The sequence below is a fragment of the Lolium rigidum genome, chromosome 1 (assembly GCF_022539505.1).
Source record: "Lolium rigidum isolate FL_2022 chromosome 1, APGP_CSIRO_Lrig_0.1, whole genome shotgun sequence".
Taxonomy (NCBI): Eukaryota; Viridiplantae; Streptophyta; class Magnoliopsida; order Poales; family Poaceae; genus Lolium; species Lolium rigidum.
The window spans coordinates 2,162,980-2,178,713 of record NC_061508.1 but is presented as its reverse complement, the minus strand read 5'-3'; positions in this window follow the sequence as shown (position 1 = coordinate 2,178,713).

Below are 15,734 nucleotides of genomic sequence, written 5' to 3'. Positions count from 1 at the left end.
TCCTTATCTTTATTTTATTGCATTGTTGTGCCAAGTAAAGTCTTTGATAGTAAAGTCAATACTAGATTTGGATTACTGCACAGAAACAGATTTCTTACTGTCACGAAATTGAGCAGCCCCTTCTGTAGGAAATTTAGAAAAATCTGCCAATTTACGTGCGTGATCCTCAGATATGTACTCAACTTTCATTCAATTTGAGCATTTTCATCTGATTAAGTTAAGTGCCCCAGAAAAATTCGTCTTTACGGACTGTTCTGTTTTGACAGATTCTTGCCTTTTATTTCGCATTGCCTCTTTTGCTATGTTTGATGGATTTCTTTGTTCCATTAACTTTCAGTAGCTTTGTGAAATGTCCAGAAGTGTTAAGAATGATTATGTCACCCCTGAATATATGAATTTTCGATTATGCACTAACCCTCTAATGATTTTGTTTTAAGTTTGGTGTGGAGGAAGTTTTCAAGGGTCAAGAGAGGAGGATGATACAATATGATCAAGAAGATCGAAAAGTCTAAGCTTGGGGATGCCCCCGTGGTTCATCCCTGCATATTTTAAGAAGACTCAAGCATCTAAGCTTGGGGATGCCCAAGGCATCCCTTCTTCATCGATAACTTATCAGGTCACCTCTAGTGAAACTATATTTTTATTCCGTCACATCTTATGTGCTTTACTTGGAGCATCTGTTTGTTTTTGTTTTTGTTTGAATAAAATCGGATCCTAGCATTCCTTGTTTGGGAGAGAGACACGCTCCGCTATTTCGTATGAACACATATGTTCTTAGCTTTACTTTTAATGTTCATGGCGAAGGTTGAAACTGCTTCGTTCATTGTTATACGGTTGGAAACAGAAAATGCTTCATGTGGTAATTGGTATATTGTCTTGAATAATTTGATACTTGGCAATTGTTGTGCTCATATAGATCATGTTTAAGCTCTTGCATCATGTACTTTGTACCTATTAAAGAAGAACTACATAGAGCTTGTTAAAATTTGGTTTGCACGATTAGTTTCTCTAGAGTCTAGATATTTTCTGGTAAAGGTGTTTGAACAACAAGGAGACAGCGTAGAGTCTTATAATGCTTGTAATATGTTCTTATGTAAGTTTTGCTGTACCGTTTTATACTTGAGTTTGCTTCAAACAACCTTGCTAGCCTAGCCTTGTATTGAGAGGAATTCTTCTCGTGCATCCAAATCCTTGAGCCAAAAACTATGCCATTTGTGTCCACCATACCTACCTACTACATGGTATTTCTCTGCCATTCCAAAGTAAATTACTTGAGTGCTACCTTTAAAATTCTATCCTTTGCCTTTGCAATATATAGCTCATGGGAAAATAGCCTTAAAAACTATTGTGGTGAAGAATATGTACTTATGTATCTTATTTCTTAATAAGTTGCTTGTTGAGCGGTAACCATGTTTCTGGGGACGCCACCAACTATTACACCTTTGTTGAATATCATGTGAGTTGCTATGCATGTTCGTCTTGTCTGAAGTAAGGGTGATTTATCATGATCAAATGGTTTGAGTATGCATATTGTTAGAGAAGAACATTGGGCCGCTAACTAAAGCCATGATCCATGGTGGAAGTTTCAGTTTGGACAATCAATCCTCAACCTCTTATGAGAATACTATCTGTTGTTGAATGCTTATGCATTAAAGAGGAGTCCATTATCTGTTGTCTATGTTGTCCCGGTATGGATGTCTAAGTTGAGAATAATAAAAAACGAGAAATCAAATGCGACCTTTCTCCTTAGACCTTTGTATAGGCGGCATAGAGGTACCCCTTTGTGACACTTGGTTGAAACATATGTTATGCAATGATAATCCATGTAAATCCAAGCTAATTAGGACAAGGTGCGAGCACTATTGGTAATCTATGCATGAGGCTTGCAAGTTATAAGATATCTTATACATAACACATATGATTTATTACTACCGTTGACAAAATTGTTTCTATGTTTTCAAAATGAAAAGCTCTAGCACAAAAACAGTAATCCATGCTTCCCTCTGCGAAGGGCCTTTTACTTTATGTTGAGTCAGTTTACCTACTTCTTTCTATCTTAGAAGCAAACACTTGTGTGAACTGTGTGCATTGATTCTTACATGTTTACCTGTTGCACTTGTTATATTACTTTGTGTTGACAATTATCCATGAGATAAACATGTTGAAGTTGAAAGCAACTGCTGAAACTTATATCTTCCTTTGTGTTGCTTCAAAGCTTTCTACTAAGAATTTATTGCTTTATGAGTTAACTCTTATGAAAGTCTTATTGATGCTTGTCTTGAAAGTATTATTCATGAAAAGTGTTTGCTATATGATTCAGTTGTTTATTCATTATCTTTACCATTGCTTCGAATCGCTGCATTCATCTCATATGCTTTACAATAGTATTGATCAAGATTATGATAGCATGTCACTTCAGAAATTATCCTTGTTATCGTTTACCTACTCGAGGGCGAGTAGGAACTAAGCTTGGGGATGCTTGATACGTCTCAAACGTATATATAATTTCTTATGTTCCATGCTACTTTTATGATGATACTCACATGTTTTATACACACTTTATGTCATTATTATGCATTTTCCGGCACTAACCTATTGACGAGATGCCGAAGAGCCGATTGTTGTTTTCTGCTGTTTTTGGTTTCAGAAATCCTACAAAGGAAATATTCTCGGAATTGGACGAAATCAACGCCCAGGGTCTTATTTTTCCACGGAGCTTCCAGAAGACCGAAGGGATTACGAAGTGGGGCGACGGGGCGCCGACACCACAGGGCCGCGCGGCCTGGGTGGGGCCCGCGCCACCCTATGGTGTGGGGCCCCCGTGCCGCCTCCGACTCCGCCCTTCCGCCTACTTATAGCCTTCGTCGCGAAAACCCCAGTACCGAGAGCCACGATACGGAAAACTTTCCAGAGACGCCGCCGCCGCCAATCCCATCTCGGGGGATTCAGGAGATCGCCTCCGGCACCCTACCGGAGACGAGAATCATCTCCCGGAGGACTCTTCATCACCATGATCGCCTCCGGATTGATGTGTGAGTAGTTCACCCCTGGACTATGGGTCCATAGCAGTAGCTAGATGGTTGTCTTCTCCTCATTGTGCTATCATGTTAGATCTTGTGAGCTGCCTATCATGATCAAGATCATCTATTTGTAATGCTACATGTTGTGTTTGTTGGGATCCGATGAATATGGAATACTATGTCAAGTTGATTATCAATCTATCATATATGTTGTTTATGTTCTTGCATGCTCTCCGTTGCTAGTAGAGGCTCTGGCCAAGTTGATACTTGTGACTCCAAGAGGGAGTATTTATGCTCGATAGTGGGTTCATGCCTCCATTGAATGCGGGACAGTGATAGAAAGTTCTAAGGTTGTGGATGTGCTGTTGCCACTAGGGATAAAACATCAATGCTTTGTCTAAGGATATTTGTGTTGATTACATTACGCACCATACTTAATGCAATTGTCTGTTGTTTGCTTCTTAATACTGGAAGGGGTTCGGATGATAAGCTGAAGGTGGACTTTTTAGGCATAGATGCATGCTGGATAGCGGTCCATGTACTTTGTCGTAATGCCCTGATTAAATCTCATAGTAGTCATCGTGATATGTATGTGCATTGTTATGCCCTCTCTATTTGTCAATTGCCCAACTGTAATTTGTTCACCCAACATGCTATTTATCTTATGGGAGAGACACCACTAGTGAACTGTGGACCCCGGTCCATTCTTTACATCTGAATACAATCTACTGCAAACTCTGTTCTTTACTGTTCTTCGCAAACAAACATCATCTTCCACACTATACATTTAATCCTTTGTTTACAGCAAGCCGGTGAGATTGACAACCTCACTGTTACGTTGGGGCAAAGTACTTTGATTGTGTTGTGTAGGTTCCACGTTGGCGCCGGAATCTCTGGTGTTGCGCCGCACTACACTCCGCCACCAACGACCTTCACGTGATCCTTGACTCCTACTGGTTCGATAACCTTGGTTTCTTACTGAGGGAAAACTTGCTGCTGTACGCATCACACCTTCCTCTTGGGGTTCCCAACGGATGTGTGTCTTGCACGCCATCACACACAGACGCTCCAAGTAAAGCACATAAGATGTGACGGAATAAAAATATAGTTTCACTAGAGGTGACCTGATAAGTTGTTTATGAAGAAGGGGATGCCTTGGGCATCCCCAAGCTTAGATGATTGAGTCTTCTTGGAATATGCAGGGATGAACCACGGGGTCATCCCCAAGCTTAGACTTTTCACTCTTCTTGATCATATTGTATCATCCTCCTCTCTTGACCCTTGAAAACTTCCTCCACACCAAACTCAAAACAAACTCATTAGAGGGTTAGTGCATAATCAAAAATTCACATATTCAGAGGTGACACAATCATTCTTAACACTTCTGGACATTGCACAAAGCTACTGATAGTTAATGGAACAAAGAAATCCATTCAACATAGCAAAAGAAGCAATGCGAAATAAAAGGCAGAATCTGTCAAAACAGAACAGTCCGTAAAGACGAATTTTTTAGAGGCACTTAACTTGCTCAGATGAAAAAGCTCAAATTGAATGAAAGTTACGTACATATCTGAGGATCACACACAAAAATTGGCAGATTTTTCTGAGTTACCTACAGAGATACCTACTCAAATTCGTGACAGCAAGAAATCTGTTTCTACGCAGTAATCCAAATCTAGTATCAACCTTACTATCAAAGACTTTACTTGGCACAACAATGCAATAAAATAAAGATAAGGAGAGGTTGCTACAGTAGTAACAACTTCCAAGACACAACAAAACAGTAGCAAAATAAAACATGGGTTATCTCCCAAGAAGTGCTTTCTTTATAGCTATTAAGATGGGCTCGGCAATTTTAATGATGCACTCGCAAGAAATAAGAGTTGAAGCAAAAGAGAGCATCAAAAAGCAAATTCAAAACAAATTTAAGCCTAACCCGCTTCCTATGCATAGGAATCTTGTACACAAATAAATTCATGAAGAACAAAGTGACAAGCATAGGAAGATAAAACACAAGTAACTTCAAAATTTTCAGCATGTAGAGAGGTGTTTTAGTAACATGAAAATTTCTACAACCATATTTTCCTCTCTCATAATAATTTCCAATAGCATCATGAACAAACTCAACAATATAACTATCACATAAAGCATTCTTATCATGAGTCTCATGCATAAAATAATTACTACTCCCAACATAAGCATAGTCATTCTTATTAATTGTAGTGGGAGCAAATTCAATAAAGTAGCTATCATTATTATTCTCATCACCATAATCATCAAATATAGGAGGCATAGTATAATCATAATAAACTTTATCCTCCATAGTAGGTGGCACCAAAATACCACTATCATTATAATCATCATAAATAGGAGGCAAAGTATCATCAAAGTAAATTTTCTCCTCCATGCTTGGGGGACTAAAAATATCACAACCAGCTTTCCCAAGCTTAAATTCTTCCATAGCATTAGCAATAATAGTGTTCAAAGAGTTCATGCTAATAACATTGCTACAACTATTTTGCAAACAAAGTTCCATGGGTTTTTTAATTCTCTCTTCAAACACATCATGTCCTATTTCAATATAAAGTTCATAAAGATCTCTAATTTTGTTGTTGTTTTCCATTAAGCCTAACTAGTGAAAATAAAAACAAGAAACAAAAAGATGCAATTGCAGGATCTAAAGGAAATAGCTTCGAGCACTCACACACCGGCAACGGTGCTAGGAAATAGCTTAGTAGTCGGAGGATGTGAATACCTTTTACCTTACCTCCCCGGCAACGGCGCTGGAAAATAGCTTGATGTCTACGCACGCTTCTATTCCTCGTAGACGGTGTTGGGCCTCCAAGAGCAGAGGTTTGTAGAACAGCAGACAAGTTTCCCTTAAGTGAATCACCCAAGGTTTATCGAACTCGGGGAGGTAGAGGTTAAATATATCCCTCTCAAGCAACCCCTGCAATTACAATACAAGAAGTCTCTTGTGTCCCCAACACACCTAATACACTTGTCAGATGTATAGGTGCACTAGTTCGGCGAAGAGATAGTAAGATGCAAGTGATATGGATGAATATGAGTGGTAATAACAGAACTTGATGGAAACGGTGTTTCAATGCTTAGAAACAAGGCCTAGGGATCATACTTTCACTAGTGGACACTCTCAACATTGCAATCATAATTGAATATAAATATAAGAACTTCATCATACTACTCTCTTATTGGATAAAGAACTCAAATTCATTGGGCAAGCGTGCAATAGCACACCTCAAAGGCGTATTCCCAAGTACTAATAAACACCCCACACCGTCACCGTGAGCATTCATAGGAGGTACTAACACACCACAATTCATAAGGGAGTTATACACGGCGCACACACTGTCACCATTACACCGAGGTCACGGTAACTCCAAAGTTCACATAATTAAGCACTTGAATAGCATATGACATCTAGATTGCAAAGCCTATGATCACATAGATGAACAAATAAGTACTACTCTCAAACACTCTCTTGTTGGATGACAAACACCATTCATTGTGTAGGGCTACAAGAGCTCCCTCAAGCCGGAGTAAACAAGCTCCACAACATCCGGAGTTCATATTTAAAGTAACCTCTAGAGTGCATAATAGACAAGAGTAACATCTACATATTCATAAAGATCACACCATGGGAGAGAGAGATGAACCACATAGCTACCGGTAGAGCCCTCAGCCTCGGGGGAGAACTACTCCCTCCTCATCATGGGAGACAACAATGGCGATGAAGATGGCGGTGGTGTCGATGGAGATGACTCCGGGGGCAATGCCCCGTCCCGGCGGCATGTCGGAACAGAGACTTTTGTCCCCCGAAACGGAGTTTCGCGATAGCGGCGGCGTCCCTGGAGTCTTTCTGGAGTTTCGTCCATTGGTGTCGGGTTTTTAGGTCACGAGGGGTTTTATAGGCGAAGAGGCGGAGTCGGAGGGGCAACAGGGCTCCCTCACCACATGGCGGCGCGGCCAGGGTGGGACCGCGCCCCCTATGGTGTGGGTCCCCCTTGGCCCCCCTCCGGCTCTCCTTCGGTGATCTGGAACATTCCGGGCAAAATAAGGCCTTGGGCTTTTGTTTCGTTGAATTCCGAGAATATTGCCCAAACAGCCTATCTGGAACCAAAAACAGCAGAAAATAGGAACTGGCACTTCGGCATTTTGTTAATTGGTTAGTTCCGGAAATTGCATAAAAACATTATAAAGTGTGAGCAAAACATGTAGGTATTGTCATAAAACTAGCATGGAACATCAGAAATTATAGATACGTTGGAGACGTATCAGTCACAGCAGCGACCTCCCCCTCTTCCGGCTCGCAGTCACTAGTACTGCATGCCGGCCACGCCGCCGTTGCGGCCAGTGAGAAGGCCTCAGCTCAGCTGGGCCGGATCACTGAGCTCAACCACGGCGAGGTCAACTTGGGGCCTCTGCTTGATTACGCTGAGAAGTGGAATCAAGCGGATCTATCTCAGGCGACCCGCGGCCTCGGGAAGGACAAGCTTCCGGTGATCGACCCTTCCGGCCCGTGGAGTACCGCGCAGCACCTCAGCCGGCTCAGGCGCGCGGTGAAGGAGTTCAACACCGCATGGCACGATGCCAGCGGAAACGTGGTGGTAAGTTGCATAAACCTCAAAGTTCTTTAAATTCATGTCGGTTTTCAGTCTTCCGGTTTATATGTATATCCTCCCAGTCCCCGAGTTTCGGGTTGAGAACGCAGTTCTTAGCGCGAAACTTCCTTAGAAACACAAAAAACCGGCATAGCCAGTCCCCGAGTTTCGGGTTGAGAGCGCAGTTCTTAGCGCGAAACTTCCTTAGAAACACAAAAAACCGGCATAGCTAGTCCCCGAGTTTCGGGTTGAGAGCGCAGTTCTTACCGCGAAAGTTCCTTAGAAACACAAAAAACCGGCATAGCCAGTCCCCGAGTTTCGGGTTGAGAGCGCAGTTCTTAGCGCGAAACTTCCTTAGAAACACAAAAAACCGGCATAGCCAGTCCCCGAGTTTCGGGTTGAGAGCGCAGTTCTTAGCGCGAAACTTCCTTAGAAACACAAAAAACCGGCATAGCCAGTCCCCGAGTTTCGGGTTGAGAGCGCAGTTCTTAGCGCGAAACTTCCTTAGAAACACAAAAAACCGGCATAGCCAGTCCCGAGTTTCGGGTTGAGAGCGCAGTTCTTAGCGCGAAACTTTGCTTGAAGTATATCGCCGGCATAGCCTTACCGGAACCTTTTTCACTCGAACAGGGCACCTTGGACGCCCGGAAGCAACTCTTTGAGGAGCTTCTGTGGGTGCACCGGTACCTCTCTGAGGCCCACAGCAAATGCCAAGGTTCGTTTCTCCGCCCCCGGCTCCTTTTTTACCGGCTGCTTTTTTCAATTTATACTTACTAGGAAAAATACCCGTGTGTTGCACCGGGATAAACATACTCAAGCGCTACTCCAAACCATCCGTGTTGACACTTCTTCCCTTTCTCAGCAACGGTGGTCACGATTTTTATTAAACCTTCTAAATAGAACAATTAAGCTTGGCCTGACTTGACCAAACTAACCATCCCACTCGTTGATTTGTTCCGTTCATCCTTCCATAAGTTTCTGAGATTATTCTCGTAGCGCACCACCCCTTCCACCGCACGAGCCATCAACGCCTAGTGCCACCCCTCTTCATGCTTGCCGGTCTCCATCTTCACCCTCTTTACCTACTTTGTGCCACCACCGTCCCCGTTTCTCGAATTTTCCCACATGTCACTACAGTTGTGCAAACACAAAAGAAGAATATATAGATGAGACAAAGATGATGCTAATGTAGCAATACGTCTAGTGCATCTGCATTTCTTTTACAGTAAAATTTGTTACTATTAGGTAGATACAGATATTGTTTCTAGATTCGCTATATATACACAATGTGCGTGTAAGCGATCCATCATACAATTCCATAGGCAATATACGCTAGTATATGTTGTCACGTATGACCAATACTATATGGGTATTATTCATGGTCCAGTACAATGGCAGCTACATCGCGAGCGGGATGCTACTGTTGTGGCTTCTTGTCGCCTCTCGGCACCATCTTGCCGAAGCTGCAGGGCCGGCCCATAAGGGGGGGCAACGGGGCGACCGCCCTGGGCCCTCGCGAGGCAGGGGCCCCGGCCCAGGTATTAGTTCAATACAAGGATACTTGTGTATTAGAGTTTTAGGCCCAAGAAAACAAGAGGAGAAAATTTTAGAAGAGAAACATGGCCCAAACCAACCACGTAGCTAGCACAGAAGGACCAAAACAATGGTTCGGTCTAACAAAATCTGATCGATCAATTGCCCTCGAGTAAAATACATGGGAGGTCACTGAACTTGACTCCCTATTTCGCTATGGTCACTGTACTATAGAATACGTAAATTACGGTCACTAAATACACCCATGGCTTCATCGGAGGTCACTAGAGCTTATACAGCTCCGTATTTGTTGATGTGGCACTGATCAACCCCACATGTAAGACCCAGCTGGTGTTTGCAGGGACTATTTTGAAATAAAAGACAAAAGGCCAAGCTTAAAACTTTAACAGGGGCCAAATGGGAAAAAGGCCACCGACAGGAGAGCTCCTGGTGGGCGGCGCGGCCGTCCTTGCTGCCTTGCTGGCGAGTACGTCGTCCTGCCCGCGCGGATCCCCAGCGCGCTCGTCGTCGTGGCAGTGCTCGAGCTCGTCCAACATTTGGAGGCGAGGGGACGGCGCGGCGAGAGTGGGGGTGGCGTCCGTCCAGAAGCGAGCGACACATCTGCATCTTTAGCGCAGCCATGGAGGGATGTGGCAGGAGAGGAGCTGGAGGAACAAGAAGCAGCGAGGATAGGTGTGGAGCCGTGACGGGCAAGCACGAGACCCAGTGCAGCGAGGTCGAACGGCGGCGAGCAAGGACTGGACGGCGAGCTTTCCTCGACCGCCATGGCACTCTGCGCATCAGCGCTGGGAGGCCCCCCGCGCAACGCCCCTACCTCTGCGTCGACCGCCTCTTCGTCGACCACCCAGGCACACTCGAACGCCGCCGGCGGGAAGGGCTCGAGGCTGGCCATGGCGCACACGGGGAAGACTCCTCCCCCCCTACGGCGCAGACCTCCCTTCCCTGGATCTTCCCAGTCGGCGGCGCCCCGCCCCTGCCTCGAGCTGAAAGTGGCCGTCCCCGACGGCAAGGTCGTAGAGCAGCGTCGCCCCCTAGCGGCGGCGGGAGGCCGGAGGCGGTGATGGCCGAGGTGGGATGCCAGCGGAAGTAGTGGTGCTCGACCACGGTCCTTGTGTTCCCCTTTTTTGAGATCCTTATCTGTTTCCTCAACTTTGTAGTTTAGCTCTTCTTTATTTTTTTTATTAGACAATAGTTCCTTCTGATGGTGGGAGGCTGATAGGCGGGTCCAACTCGGTGCCACATCAGCAAATACGTAGTTGTATAGGCTCCGGTGACCACTGATGAACCACTAGGCGTATTCAATGACTGTATTTTGCGTATTTCATAGTATAGTGACCGAAGCGAACTAGGAAGTCAAGTTCAGTGACCTCCTATGTATTTTACTCATTGCCCTCCCTCCAGACGCACGGAATCAACATCGTTCTCCGCTTCTCTCCTTGTAGTCTTTACTCGCGTCGACTCGTCTCCTCCCCAGCTCCCCCAAATTCGGCAACCCCAGAGATTAGCGCCGCCACCCTTTCCAATTCGAAGGTCGCCGGCAGCCATTAATGGAGACAAAGACTAACAGTGCTATTTTGTTCCCCAATCATCGTTCTAGACTTCTAGACGTTTCAGGTGTTACGGCATCAGAGATGAGAGATGGTGTGTCTCCCCTCCACTTCTCCCGCCTCATCGTTGCTAAATATATCACAAATATCTATCTCTGATTGCTCAACACCTTCAATTATTTTCTTCTTACGTCTGCTCTTGAGTTCTTCAGTTCTCCCCTGATTGAATTTGGGCGTGAGCACTGGGAACATTAGGAGAAGAAGAGGGGACGGCTGAGCGTTGCATGCTGCAGATCAAGGAACTACGTCAACAAATCGACATCGAGCCATATGACCATATCCAGGTGCTTTTGTTCCATGTATTGATTGTTTTCTACAAATTGTTTTGGTGACATGTCTTCTAAAAGAAGTTTATCTGAAAATAAGGAAAGAACGAGAAAAAACAGAGGGATGAGCTGATGGAATCCTAGAGAAGTTCAATTGATAATTTTTGTAGAACCATATTGTTTTCTTAATATCTGCGATGTAGTTCCCTTTATGGTGTGAATTTTGTAGTTCAAAGACCATTAATATCTATTGAGTTGTTTTTAAATATATTGAATTCTAAAAGAAAATGTAAAAAAAGGCCCCCTTTTTCTTGTCTCGCCCCAGGGCCCTAAAAATGTATGGACCGGCCCTGCGAAGCTGAAGGCATTTCCGAGCGCGGTGGCAGTAAGCACGTCGTTAGCGTCGTCGGCGCGCGCACCTACGCCGTGTACATCTCATTCACCTTCTCCACCCAACGCCTGCTGCGCACCATCGTCGGCGGCCGCCGCCTGCTTTTCCACATGAGCCCGTCGACGGACCCGGAGGTTATGGCGATTCGCCTTGCCTCCAACGCCATGGTCGGCTTCTGTTCTGTGGAAGCGCCTAGAACATTTACGATTCACGGCCATCCCCAGTGGCACTTGTCCGCCCCCAGCTTGACCCGGAGGTCCTGGTGAGCCGCCTCGCCACCCGCGTTGGGGTCTGCTTACGCGAGCGTGCCTAGAGCATGAACGTTCACGACCATCCCGTATCTTCGCTTGTGCGACGCCAGCTTGACCAATGGATTCAGATCGGACTATCCACGTACGATTGCTAAGCCGATTTGACAAAAACAGCGATGAATTTTCCTGGGCCTAGCTCATGTGCGTGCTCGAGTTGCCTCCGCCTCCGCGCGACCGTACGTCTCCACCACATGGCCAGTTTTACATCGCTTGCAGCACCGGTTTCTCTGTTCTGTAGATTCGGCGAAAGATGGGCAGACAAAACGTGACTCGTTGGGTGAACACGACTATCGATTGGATCCGCTTGAGACCACCTGCAACAAAGGACTCGCCGGAATGCACAACCTCTATGGCCGATGGAATCGATCTTGTTTGCCCTTTCTTTTTCTCACGGTTGTGTTCACAGGAGCAGAGCTTGTATAAAAAGCACAACCGAACCTAGAGCTAATACTATTTGGATACTAACTCTGTACTACTCAAATACAACCTGTACCCAAATCGAAGACCCGGGAATCTCTTTTGGAAGCATGACCGGAGACCGGGCCTGATCGAATCCCTTGAAGATCGGTTATCAAACGGGAACAGAAAATTTATCCGCTCACGAAAAAAATCCGCACGGTACAACTTACCGGTGGCATGGTGGGTAATTTTGTGTGAACTTCAGGGGTAGTTTCCATGGCGTACCAAACCAAACCAAACAACGGAAACACTTTTGCTTTTATTATTAGGTATAGATATAGATAAGTTCTTTGCATAGCAGTGCTTCCGGAAGCCTCCTTTGAGGACCTCTCTGCCCAGCCCAGCTCTCCACGTTTAAAGGTACCGTTTTCTTTTTCATCTGTCTTGTCTCTTTTGAATCTACATGACTCTTTTTGTTAATCGTTTCTTCTTCCGGGGTTTCAGCTGAAAAGGAGCAGCTTATCGTTGAGCACCGCAAGGCCCTGGACGCATAAGAGAATATCTCTTCCGGGCTAAAGGATCAACTCATGCAGGCTGAACTCCGGCATTCGCGGGAGCTCAAGGAGACCCAGGCTGCTGCTGAGGCTAAGTTGGATGAGTCTCTGAAGGACTTCACCAACGCCAGCACGCAACTGCGGAAGGAGCTGGAGGAGGAGACCCGGCTGCGGAAGGAGGCGCAAGACCGGAACGCCACCCTCAGCACAGATCAGGCTGAATATGACCGGTTGGTCATTCAGGCCGATGCACTGGCCCTCAGTAAGTCTTTCTCCCTTTCTCTTTGCTTATAAGCTTATACTTTCTAGCGGTATGTCCTTATACCAGTTATTCTTTTCTTCCTTTTCTTTTCCTTGCAGAGCTTTTCCCGGACTCGCAGGCTTTCGCGCACAAGAAGGTAACAGAGCGCAGGGCTGAGCAAGCTCTCAGCAATCCAGATGCGCCCTGGGACGCTTATGACCATCTGGTCGCGCTTGCCGCCCGGATCTCCCATATGAGGGTTGTGGACCGGCATCTGGTTGACTTGTCGGATAGGGCCATGCAGATCTTCAAGGTGTTGTGGCCTGGGGATGCCGTTCCGGCAAACCTGACGCTTCTCTCTGATCGCCTCAAGGATGCCTGCAGAAGGTTCCGGGAGTGGAAATGCTCATCGGCCCGTGCCGGAGCTGACGCAGCGCTACGCGTTGCCTGCTCTTGGTACGAGGACCTGGACCTCGACGCCCTCCACAGCCTTCGTGGCGATGCTCCTACCGACAAGGATCCAGTCCTTAAGGCCAAGCGCCAGGATCGCGCCTACCGGGTTGCTGAATTCGCCCGCCTCCACGCCTTCATCCCTCCTCCCGTGGACCTCAAAGACGAAGTCACTGACGACGAGGAAGAGGGTTCCGGCGAAGATGAGGAGGAGGATGCTGAGGAAGGTGACGCCCCTCCAGAGCAAGCTCTGGAAGCTCCTGCAGCTGGCCCCCAGCCTCCTATCGCTTGAATATTCTCATTGTGTTTGTCGTACCTGCTGTCTTGAAACAATGTCGGTTAAATTCTACCCCGGTATGCCGGGGTATCTGATGTAAGATAATACTTAGCAGTTCTTTTGGTTGTGCTACACTGCATCATGCCGATGTCTTTTATGCCGGTAAGTTATTAAGTTATGTTGGTGTGCTACTTTAGCAACTTGCCTTTACTGTTTTGCTTTGATCTTGCACTGTGAAGATTCCGGAATTGTTTCCGCATCCAATCTGATGCACACTTGGTTCTTTTGCTTTGGCTCTGCCTACCTCTCTGGGTTTTTTGGCGTACGAGTCACAAAGTTCTTTTGCCAAGCAAGCACTTTCTTGAACTTAGAAATAATTCGAAATTTTTCACAAAAAACCGGTATAACCGGGGTTAGCCAAGTTTTCTTCAGATTGCTCGTTTTCAACCTCTCTTTGCGTTTTTCGCGTGCTTAGATCCTTCCGGTTTATCTTGCTTGCCATGAAGCCGGGTTTCGGACAGCAGCAAAGTCGAAGACTCCGGTAGGTTTAGCACGTTACTAAACCGGAAAGAGAAAACGTGCAACAACCAACCGGTATACTGAAAAAATAAACACATTGCATGCAATTTCGGTAGAGGCAGTCCCCGAGTTCCATTCGAGGTGCCGGTATCTTTTATTCATAGCAAATAAGGTACAAAAAAGAACTCCTTACAGCACATCTTCAGGAATAGAAAGGACGCAGCAAAGCTATGTTCCATGGGCGCTTAGTCTCCTCTCATGACATGTCCGCCTTTCCCTTCTTTGCTTCCTGTGCATCGACCAAGTAGTAGGCATCATTGTGTAGAGCCTTTCTCACAATGAAAGGTCCTTCCCACGGAGGTGAGAGTTTGTGGCGCCCCTCAGTGCGCTGCACTAAGCGTAGCACCAGGTCCCCTTCCCGGAACACTCTCGGGTTAACCTTCCGGCTATGATAGCGTCTGAGGTTCTGCTGGTATATGGCTGTTCTTGCCAAAGCCAGCTCTCTTGCTTCCTCGAGCAGATCCACATCATTTTCTCGGGCCTCTTTTACCTCTTCTTCGGTATAGAGCTGAACCCTTGGTGAGTCATGAATAATGTCGGTTGGAATCACGGCTTCCGCCCCATAAACCATGAAGAATGGAGTGTATCCGGTAGACCGGTTCGGTGTTGTTCTTATGCTCCACAACACTGATGGTAGCTCATCAAGCCAGCATCCCGGTGTCTTTTCAAGTGGTTCAATAAGCCTTGGTTTGATACCGGAAATCACCAAAACATTGGTTCTCTCCACTTGGCCGTTGCCTTGTGGATGTGCCACTGAACACAGATCCAACCGGATGTTGTTATCCTCACAGAATCGTTTGAATTCTCCTTGAGCAAAGTTTGTCCCATTGTCAGTGATGATGCTATGCGGGTATCCATACCGCAAGATGATAGCTTTCAAGAATTTCACCGATGTATGCCCATCACATTTTGCGATAGGTTTCACTTCATGCCACTTGGTGAACTTATCCACCATCACTAGGATGTGAGTCATGCTTTCCCTTGCAGTTTTGAATGGGCCAACCATGTCAAGGCACCAAACAGCGAATGGCCAAGTTAATGGTATAGTTTTCAGACCGGATGCTGGGGTATGGTTTTGCTTGGCGTACCTCTAGCACCCGTTGCATTTCCGCACCAAATCCTCAGCGTTTTCCAGTGCCGTGGGCCAGTAGAATCCATGCCGGAACACTTTTGCCACCAGCACCCTTGATGAAGTGTGATGCCCACATTCCCCTTGGTGAATCTCCACGAGCATCTCTTTTCCCTCTTCTGGTTCCACACATCTTTGGAGGACACCGGTAACACTTCTTTTGTACACCTCACCATTGATGATGGTATATGCTTTGGACCTCCTCTGGATCCTTCTTGATTCACTTTCGTCAACCGGCAAAGTGTCGTTGATCAGGAATTCCTTAATAGGTTCAACCCAAGTTGGTGCTTCCCGCACTAGAAACACAGGTACGTCTATCTCCATACTGTCCACC